The following is a 10,345-nucleotide window of genomic DNA, read 5'->3' as shown; positions in this document are numbered from 1 at the left end:
AGATAGGTTAGTATAAATCAATGCAAAACCTTATCATCTTCTACTGTAACAAATCACTAAAATTATTATTCAACATTGAATACTAAATTCCTCTTCATATTTAATACTCCTATCCTCAAATAGAATCATTAAACAAGCAAACATATGCAAACAATGCAAACATAACAGCAATCTGCCAAAACAGTATAGTCTGTAAAGAATGCAAGATTCATCATACTTCCCTAACTCCAAAAATTATAATAAAAACACTAAGATGTAGAATATTTATCATAGCTCATTACTCAAAAAGATTCAACATTATATCACTCTATGAATTTTCTAGGGAATTTTTGCAACAGCGGTAAACTTTCTGTTTTCAAACAGCAACATGTATACTAGCAAAATAAGCATGGAAAAGGCTATCCTTGACATTTTTATTGAAAATAAAGATGCAAAACATTATTCTAAATAACAGCAAGCAAATACTAACAAAATAAATTGACGCTCCAAGCAAAACACATATCGTGTGGCGAATAAAAATATAGCTCCAAGTAAAGTTACCGATGAACGAAGATGAAAGAGGCGATGCCTTCCGGGGCATCCCCAAGCTTAGTTGCTTGGTTGTAATTGAATATTACCTTGGGTGCCTTGGGAATCCCCAAGCTTAGGCTCTTTCCACTCCTTATTCCATAGTCCATCGTATCTTTACCCAAAACTTGAAAACTTCAACCACACAAAACTTAACACAAAACTCGTAAGCTCCGTTAGTAAAACAAAACAAACCACCACTTTAAGTTACTGTAATGAACTCATTATTTATTCATATTGGTGTTAAACCTACTGTATTCCAAGTTCTCTATGGTTCATACTCTCCGATACTACTCATAGATTCGTCAAAATAAGCAAACAACACAATGAAAACAGAATCTGTCAAAAACAGAACAGTCTGTACTAATCTGTATCAAACGTATACTTATGGAACTCCAAAAATTCTGAAATAAATTGGTGGACCTGAGGAATTTTTCTATTAATCATCTTCAAAACGAATCAACCTAAAATCACTCTCCAGTAAAAAAATGGAAGCTATTCTCGTGAGTGCTAAAGTTTCTGTTTTTTACAGCAAGATCATAAAGACTTCACCCAAGTCTTCCCAAAGGTTCTACTTGGCACAAACACTAATTAAAACATGAAACCACATCTAACCAGAGTCTATATGAATTATTTATTACTAAACAGGAACAAAAAGGAAGGAACAAAAATAAATTGGGTTGCCTCCCAACAAGCGCTATCGTTTAACGCCCCTAGCTAGGCATGATGATTTCAATGATGCTCACATAAAAGATAAGAATTGAAACGTAAAGAGAGCATCATGAAGAATATGACTAGCACATTTAAGTCTAACACACTTCCCATGCATAAGTATTTTGTGAGCAAACAACTTATGGGAACAATAATCAACTAGCATAGGAAGGTAAAACAAGCATAGCTTCAAAATTTTCAACACATAGAGCGGAAACTTGATGCTATTGCAATTCCTACAAGCATATGTTCCTCCCTCATAATAATTTTCAGTAGCATCATGAATGAATTCAACAATACAACCAGCACCTAAATCATTCTTTTCATGATCTACTAGCATAGAAATTTACTAATCTCCACATAAGCAAATTTCTTCTCATTCAGAATGGTGGGAGTATCATCAAGAGACTTGAATACTATAAATTGTTTCCACATTAAAAGAGTAATGTTCAGAAAAAAGGCAATCATAATCATGACAAGTTTTATAAATATAATCATCACTACTTTTTATAGCATAAGTTTCATCACAATAATCATCATCAGTAGCAACTTTGTTCTCATCATAATCAATTGAAACCTCTTCCAAGATAGTGGAATCATCACTAAATAAAGTTGACACTCTTCCAAATCCACTTTCATAAATATTATAAGATTCAACATCCTCCAAAATAGTGGGATCACTACTTCCTAAAGTTGACACTCTTCCAAACCCACTTTCATCAATATAATCATCATAGGTACAAGGCATGCTATCATCATAACAATTTTGCATATCAAAACTTGGGAGGCTAAAAATACCATCTTCATTAAACATAGCATCCCCAAGCTTGGGACAAACATTAATTTCAGCAAATATTTAATACTCATCACATAGCTTCCCCAAGCTTGGGCCTTTTCATATCATAAGCATAATCACTCTCATCATTAATAGTATGGATAGCACCAATAGTATAGCAATTATCATCATCACAATGAGTAGTAGGAGCAACATCATTTGGGAGGGATAACTTTTTAACTTTGCTGCTCCTTCTCTTCCTTTTCTTCTTCACATTATGTGTGGGTTCAACCCTCTTCTTTGAGCTCCTTATTGATGAGATTGGTTGACTAGAAGGCTCCTCCTCGATACCTGATTCATCATAAGAAATAATAGGAGGATAATGGGAAGTCTCTTCCCTTTCATTAGTATTATCTTCATCTTCTATTTGCTTTCTTTTCTTTTTGTAATTGGCAATATAAGGATTTTCAATGCAATTCACCGCACAAAACATATAAATCGTCTCTAGATCAAAATCAAGAAGTTTATAACGGGCAAATTCTGGAAGGTGCTTAGTTAAACGATTCATTTCTTCATAACACATAAGCAAACTAAGTTCATTATAATGTGCAAGGGAAATCAAATCATCACAATTTTTGGACACGATTCGATCATGAAACAACTTGCATCGGAGATGTAAATGACCACTTTGATTGCAAAGTTCACAAGTACGGCCAAGGAAATATAATTTTTCAACACTCTCCCTTAGCCTTTCTTGCAACAATTTAGTTTCTACATGCTTGTGCCTCTTGCAATATCTATCTTCTCTATTTGGTGTATCTATGCAAACCCAATGCTCTCCACAAAAATCGACATGCTTATAGGAGACATTTTCATCATAACTAGTGCAATCATCATTAGTACTATGGATATTCAAGGAGTTCATACTAAAAGCATTGAAATCATGCTCATCATTCAAAAATTTAGTGCAAAACATTTTATAGATTTCTTCTTCTATCACTTGAGCACAATTTTCCTTACCATCATTTTCACGAAAGATATTAAAAAGATGAAGCGTATGAGACAAACTTAACTCCGTTTTTCATAGTTTTATTTTATAAACTAGACTAGTGATAAAACAAGAAACAAAAAGATCTGATTGCAAGATCTAAAGATATACCTTCAAGCACTCACCTCCCCGGCAACGGCGCCAGAAAAGAGATTGATGTCTACTACACAACCTTCTTCTTGTAGACGTTGTTGGGCCTCCAAGTGCAGAGGTTTGTAGGACAGTAGCAAATTTCCCTCAAGTGGATGACCTAAGGTTTATCAATCCGTGGGAGGCATAGGATGAAGATGGTCTCTCTCAAACAACCCTGCAACCAAATAACAAAGAGTCTCTTGTGTCCCCAACACACCCAATACAATGGTAAATTGTATAGGTGCACTAGTTCGGCGAAGAGATGGCGATACAAGTGCAATATGGATAGTAGATAAATGTATTTGTAATCTGAAATTATAAAAATAGCAAGGTAGAAAGCGATAAAAGTGAGCGTAAACGGTATTGCAATGGTAGGAAACAAGGCCTAAGGTTCATACTTTCACTAGTGCAAGTTCTCTCAACAATAATAACATAATTGGATCACATAACTATCCCTCAAAATGCAACAAAGAGTCACTCCAAAGACACTAATAGCGGAGAACAAACAAAGAGATTATGGTAGGGTACGAAACCACCTCAAAGTTATCCTTTCTGTTCTATCTATTCAAGAGTCCGTAGTAAAATAACATGAAGCTATTCTTTCCATTCAATCTATCACAGAGTTCATACTAGAATAACACCTTAAGACACAAATCAACCAAAACCCTAATGTCACCTAGATACTCCATTGTCACCTCAAGTATCCGTGGGCATGATTATACGATATGCATCACACAATCTCAGATTCATCTATTCAACCAACACAAAGTACTTCAAAGAGTGCCCCAAAGTTTCTACCGGAGAGTCAAGACGAAAACGTGTGCCAACCCCTATGCATAGGTTCATGGGCGGAACCCGCAAGTTGATCACCAAAACATACATCAAGTGGATCACGTAAATATCCCATTGTCACCACAGACAAGCACGGCAAGACATACATCAAGTGTTCTCAAATCATTAAAGACTCAATCTGACAAGATAACTTCAAAGGGAAAACTCAATCCATTACAAGAGAGTAGAGGGGTAGAAACATCATAAGATCCAACTATAATAGCAAAGCTCGCGATACATCAAGATCGTGCCATAGAGAGAACACGAGAGAGAACACGAGAGAGAGAGATCAAACACATAGCTACTGGTACATACCCTTAGCCCCGAGGGTGAACTACTCCCTCCTCATCATGGAGAGCGCCGGGATGATGAAGATGGCCACCGGTTAGGGATCCCCCCTCCGGCAGGGTGCCGAAACAGGCTCCCGAGAGGTTTTTGGTGGCTACAGAGGCTTGCGGTGGCGGAACTCCCGATCTATCTTCTCCCTTGATGTTTTTAGGGTATATGGGATTATATAGGTGAAAGAAGTCGGTCAGGGGGGTGCTCGAGGGGCCCAGGAGACAGGGGGCGCGCCTAGTAGGGGGGTGCTCCCTCCTATGTCATGGCCTCCTCGAGACTCTTCTGACGTGAACTCCAAGTCTCCCGGATCATATTCTTCCCAAAAATCACGCTCCCGAAGGTTTCATTCCATTTGGACTCCGTTTGATATTCCTTTTCTTCGAAATACTGAAATAGACCAGAAAACAGCAATATGGGTTGGGCCTCCGATTAGTAGGTTAGTCCCAAAAATAATATAAAAGTGTATAATAAAGCCCGTAATCATCCAAAACAGATAATAAAATAGCATGAATGCTTCATAAATTATAGATACATTGGAGATGTATCATTGATACGGAAGCATCCACAAGTGGGACACAGCAAGACAAAGAAAACGAGGAAGTACACCAAGATGAACATCAACAACCTCCTTCTCCACCATGATAAGAGAACGACAATGTCAAAAATGAAGAATGCCAAGGAGAAGAACAAGATGAAGAAGATGTTCCACAAAAATCCAAGCAAAAGCTTTCACGAGTTCGAGCAAGAGTTGCCAGAGACCATCCCATCGAGCAAATCTACAATGATATCCAAACCGGGAGAATCACTCGCTCTAAAACTCTTTTGGCTAACTTTTGTGAACATTATTCATTCATCTCTAGCATTTAACCTATGAAGGTTGAAGAAGCATCGGAAGATCCAGATTGGATAAATGCCATGCATGAAGAGCTACACAATTTTGAGAGAAATCAAGTTTGGACATCGGTTGAGAATCCCGACAACAACCACAACATTATTGGTACCAAATGGGTGTTTCGCAACAAGCAAGATGAATATGGACAAGTAGTTCGCAACAAAGCATGTCCCGTCGCCCAAGGCTACACTCAAGTCGAAGGTATGGACTATGGTGAGACATATGCCCCCCGTTGCTAGACTTGAGTCCATTCGCATCTTACTTGCCTATGCTAATCACCATGATATCACCTTGTACCAAATGGACATTAAAAGTGCTTTTCTAAATGGTGAAATAGAGGAGGAAGTTTATGTTAAGCAACCTCCCGGCTTTGTCAATCCTAAGAAACCTGATCATGTTTACAAACTTCACAAAGCTCTTTATGGACTTAAACAAGCTCCTAGAGCATGGTATAAATGCTTGACCAAGTTCCTTATTGAAAAAGGCTTTGAAATTGGAAAGATTGATTCTACTCTTTTTACTAAAAGGGTTAATGGAGAACTATTTGTGTGCCAAATCTATGTTGATGATATTATATTTGGTTCAACTAACCCTCACTTTAGTGAGAAGTTTGGAAAGCTAATGTCAGAGAAGTTTGAGATGTCTATGATGAGTGAACTCAAGTTCTTTCTTGGTTTGCAAATCAAGCAAACTAAGGAAGGCACCTTTGTCTCTCAAACAAAGTACACCAAGGACTTATTCAAGAAGTTCAATATGAAAGAATGCAAAGGTATGACTACACCCATGCCTACTAGTGGACATCTTGATTTGACCAAAGATGGTGAACCGGTTGATCAAAAGGTTTACCGCTCCATGATCGGTTCACTGTTATATCTATGTGCCTCTCATCCCGATATTATGCTAAGTATGTGCATGTGTGCATGATATCAAGCAGCCCCTAAAGAATGTCATCTTAAGGCTGTGAAAAGGATAGTGATATACTTAATACACACACCAAATTTTGGCATTTTGTATCCTAAGAGGTCCTCTGTCAATCTTGTTGGTTACTCCGATTCGGACTATGCCGGAGACAAGGTTGATAGAATGTCCACTTTGATTACTTGTCAATTTCTTGGTAGAACTCTTGTGTCTTGCTCCTCCAAGAAACAAAACTCGGTATCCTTATCCACCGCCGAAGCGAAATACATTGCTGCTGGTTCATGTTGTGCTCAGTTAATTTGGATGACCCAAACTCTTAAGGATTATGGGATATATGTGAAACATGTTCCATTGCTTTGTGACAATGAAAGTGCTATCAAGATTGCTCACAATCCCATGCAACATTCTCGAACTAAGCATTTTGAAGTTTGTCATCATTTCATTCGAGATCACGTTGCCAAAGGGGACATTAATCTTAAGCATGTTCACACTGATAAGCAATTAGTGGATATATTCACTAAACTGCTTGATGAGAAAGTCTTTTGCCGTTTGAGAGGTGAATTGAACATCGTTGATGCTTCAAACTTGGAGTAGGAACTCTATTTGGATACATGCAATGCATGAGCCTTTGAGTGATCCTTGATATTTCCTTCATGATGCTACTTATATGTCTTGGATATATTTGCACCCTTGCATGTCATCTAACCCTTGTAGGTACTTGGATGAATCTAAATCTATGAGATTGCAACCCACTCACATCTTGAGCAAATCTCTACATCACCAAGTCTCTATACAATGGTGGTAGATGAACCCTTCAAACATATCATTTGACAAATTCTATATTGAGTTTTATGATTGTCATTTTCGATACACAAGTGCTCTTCCTTGCAAGAATAACACATGTAGGTAGATGAACTCAAATTTCAACTGGAGCTCCCAACTCTTGATGAGCTACATCAACCTTGAGCAACCCACACAAGTTCAACTACATGATCACGATCAACACCACCACCCAAGGTATGTTATTCCATCTTAGAGAAGCTTTACTCCAAGTCATGAGTCAAAGTAACTCAACAAGATGTGAATACATCAAAATGCTTAAACGAAAAATGGCAACCCCATTTTGAGCTTAAACGATGAGTATAACCTATGATCAAGTGATCTCACTTGACTCCTAAGTCAATATACTCTAACATAGGTGACTTTGTCGCCAACCAATTCTAGATGAAGTTCTTTTGTGTTCTTTTCTGCGCTCTTGCATTTGTCTCATGCATATTTGTTTCCCCTTTTAAAAAAACTCCATCTAGATTTCTTTTCTGTTTCTTTTTTTTGCTTTCCCTGCATCCAATTCTTTGCAAATTCTTCAGTTAATTCCTTGCAAATCCTTGTGAGATCTTACTTGTCTAGTGAGATGAGGTGACAAGTGTTTTCTCTGTGATGAACTCGGTCACACCGGTCTGTCATTTTTGGTCCAACTGAAACCTTTCGGTGCAACCGAAGCACACAACTCGGTGCCACCGATGTTACTACAGGAAAGACATCTTGCCACTTGATCCTACATTCTTTTGATCCAGCTCCTCTGAATGATTCTTGTCCTCTACCAGCATCACATTCGCCTTGCTGCTTTGTTTTGTGACTCAAGGACCAAACCCATTTGTAACAAAAATCCAGAAGAACCCTTCTTGGAAATTAATGTCAAAGGGGGAGAGAGAGATCACATCAAAGCTTAATCATATCTATAGGGGGATAGAATACTCAGGGGGAGAGAGAGTAATCATCAAGGACCCTAGATGCTTGGTGTTCAAGAGGAGAGAAGTCACATGTCTTTAAGAGGGGAAAGACATGTTCATATTTGGTTGTTTGCATTAGCTCTATTTCTTTTCTTTGCACTGATTTTCTGTTCCCTATCTTCTCTCAGTATCCCATGTTAGATTTAGGGGGGGCAAGACATCTAAGGGAAGGAAATCCTTGAATTCATTGCACATCTTTACCTTTGGGGACATGTCTATATCAAATGGGGTACTCAGTACTCACTCTCTACATGTCATCTCAGTCTTGGAAATCTTGTGGTTTCTTTTGTTTGCTCTGGCTAGTAGGTGTATCTGTGTTATCTACCCATGTTTATGCAGGTACATTCCTTCCTAAGCCAACTCAAGACCACAAGGTAAGTATATGCATCACAGTCATGTGTATGAGGATCTCTTGCTGATGTACATACTATTTGCAAGAAGGACTCATGAGCATGGAGGTACTTTTCCAATATTCACATCATTTTCTCTAATGCATATAGCCAAGATACATGTAACACATTGCTTACTCTGTCATGCTTATGCATTCACATGCTCCTATATTCCATATTTACATGATTGCATACATGTAGGGGGAGCCTATGCATGTTACATGTCTTTCCAAAGCTTTACTTGTTATTCTCTATATCTTTATCTAAAGCTTTGATGTATGGTGTCATCAATTGCCAAAAAGGGGGAGATTGAAAGCACGAGTGCTCCCTAGGTGATTTTGGTAATTAATGTCAACATATCTCTTGTTGGACTAATACTCTTACCTAGTATGTTTCAGATAAGTTCAATAATGGAGTGGCATGGACTAGAGGATGTGGAACCCCTTCAAAATGCTAAGGACAAAAGGATTGGCTCAAGCTCAAAGCACAAGACTCTACATTTTACTTTTAGTGATCCAAGATCACATTGAGTCCATAGGAAAAGCCAATACTATCAAGAGGGGATGAGGTGTTGCTTAATGAGTTTCTTGCTCAAAGTGCTTAGTGATATGCTCCAAAAAAACCTCAACTACTTTCTCATATCCACATATGTCCCAAACCAAAAGTCAAAATCGGCCCTACCAAAACTTTCTACCCGGCGCCACCGAGTTCTCTTGACATAGCCACTGCCAGAAACCCTAATCAAATCGGTCTCACTGATAGGGATCTCGGTCTCACCGAGATGGGATTGCAAACTCTCTGTTGCCCATTGCAATAACTTCGGTCCCACCGAAGTATGCAATCGGTCCCACCGAGATTGCAATGCAAACTCTCTATTTCCCTTTCGTGACGTTTCGGTCCAACCAAGATGAGCGAATCGGTCCCACCGAGTTTGCCTGACCAACTCTCTGGTTAGCTCATTACCAAAATCGGTCCCACCGAGTTTGTGTAATCGGTCTCACCGAGATTAGTTATGCCCTAACCCTAATGATATTGGTCCCACCGAGTTGACATGTCGGTCCCACTGAAATGCCTAACGGTCACATTATGAACTAAATCGGTCTGACCGAGTTTCATGATTCGGTCCCACCGAGTTTGGTAAGTTGTGTAATGGTTAGATTTTCTGTGGAGGCTATATATACCCCTCCACCCACTCTTCATTCGTGGAGAGAGCCATCAGAACATGCCTACACTTCCAACATACATTTTCTGAGAGAGAACCACCTATAGTTGTGTTGAGATCAAGATATACCATTCCTACCACATAAATCTTGATCTCTAGCCTTCCTCAAGTTGCTTTCCACTCAAATCTTCTTTCCACCAAATCCAAATCCTGTGAGAGAGAGTTGAGTGTTGGGGAGACTATTATTTGAAGCACAAGAGCAAGGAGTTCATCATCAACACACCATTTGTTACTTCTTGGAGAGTGGTGTCTCCTAGATTGGCTAGGTATCACTTGGGAGCCTCTGTCAAGATTGTGGAGTTGAACCAAGGAGTTTCTAAAGGCAAGGAGATCACCTAATTCGTGAAGATCTACCCTAGTGAGGCAAGTCCTGGCAACGGCCATGGTGGGATAGACAAGGTTGCTTCTTCATGGACCCTTTGTGGGTGGATCCCTCCGTGGACTCGCGTAGCCGTTACCCTTCGTGGGTTGAAGTCTCCATTAACGTGGATGTACGATAGCACCACCTATCGGAAGCATGACAAAAACATCCGTGTCTCCAATTGCGTTTGCACACTCCAACCATCCCTTTACTTTCTTGCAAGTTGCATGCTTTACTTTCCGCTGCTCATATACTCTTTGCATGCTTGCTTGGTATGTATTGTGAATGTTAAAACTTGTGCCAAAACTCCACTTCAATTCAAAAAGATTAAAAACTGCAACTTTTCTTACTTAGAGTCTATTCACCCCCC

Source organism: Triticum dicoccoides, chromosome 2B, assembly GCF_002162155.2.
Source record: "Triticum dicoccoides isolate Atlit2015 ecotype Zavitan chromosome 2B, WEW_v2.0, whole genome shotgun sequence".
NCBI classification, from domain to species: Eukaryota; Viridiplantae; Streptophyta; class Magnoliopsida; order Poales; family Poaceae; genus Triticum; species Triticum dicoccoides.
Note: the sequence above shows the minus strand (reverse complement) of the source record.